Source organism: Pteropus alecto, unplaced genomic scaffold (assembly GCF_000325575.1).
Source record: "Pteropus alecto unplaced genomic scaffold, ASM32557v1 scaffold164, whole genome shotgun sequence".
NCBI classification, from domain to species: Eukaryota; Metazoa; Chordata; class Mammalia; order Chiroptera; family Pteropodidae; genus Pteropus; species Pteropus alecto.
In genome coordinates, this window is record NW_006439568.1 from 3,550,682 (window position 1) to 3,551,691 (window position 1,010).

The 1,010-nt window shown below is 41.6% G+C and overlaps 1 protein-coding gene across 1 annotated transcript in view; it reads left to right on the forward strand.

Moving 5' to 3' along the window:
- WASHC5 (WASH complex subunit 5) overlaps nucleotides 1-1,010 on the forward strand; it is a 53,425-nt gene that overhangs the window by 23,671 nt on the left and 28,744 nt on the right.

Consider the following 1,010-nt stretch of genomic DNA (forward strand, 5'->3'; position numbering starts at 1 on the left):
CATCACCTTTAACCGCCTACCTACTCCCTCCTCCCCAACCCCCTACCCTCTGGTAACCACTGGTCTATAGTTCATGTCCATGAGTCTCTGTTTGTTTGTCCTGTTCATTTGTTGCTTTTAGGTTTATATCCCACATATAAGCGATATCATGTGATTTTCAACTTTTTCTGTCTAGCTTATTTCGCTTAGCATGATTATCTCGAGGTCCCTCCATGTTGTCGCTAATGGCAGTATTTCATCTTTTCTTATGGCTGAGTAATATTCCATTGTATATATGTACCACAGCTTCTTTAGCCAATCATCTATCGTAGGACACTTCAGTTGCTCCCATGTCCTGGCCACTGTGAATAATGCTGCTATGAATATCGGTGTGCAAATTTCTTTTTGGATATGGGTTTTCAAGTCTTTGGGGTAAATATCCAGCAGAGGGATTATTTTATATGAAAGGAAACTGAAGCTTAAAAAAGTAATCCCTTGCCTAAGGTAACAGAGGTCTGGAGCCTGGATCTAACTCATCACCTCAGACTCCAAATCTTATGCTCTTTCTACTGCTCCATAGCTATCCTTCAGTCCTGCAAAAAGTCTTTAAAATTACAACTCGTGGTCCTCATGTCAATTACAATAAATTAGATTATAAGCCCTTAAGTGATTTTATTAAAGTAAAGTCATCCCACTGATTAAAAAAAAAAACTTTAGGGAATCGACTTGGTGAGGTGAAAAGAGCAAAAGCCTTTGAATTGAGACAGTTGTAAAAGTCCAGGCTCTACCATTCAGTGACCGTGTAGCCCTGCATAGGATTCTTACCACCTCTGGGCATCAGTTGCCCTGTCTGAGAAACGAGATGAAGCTTAGAGCTTTGCCTGACCCACTGAGGATACTCGGAGCATATTAATGCCCTTCCCTTTCTCTCCCATGTGAAATGCCAGCTGATTTGTTGATGCAAGTAGCATCACCTAGTTCAGACTTCTCCACAGCTCACCACTTGTACCTCACACTCCTCACAGGTTGGT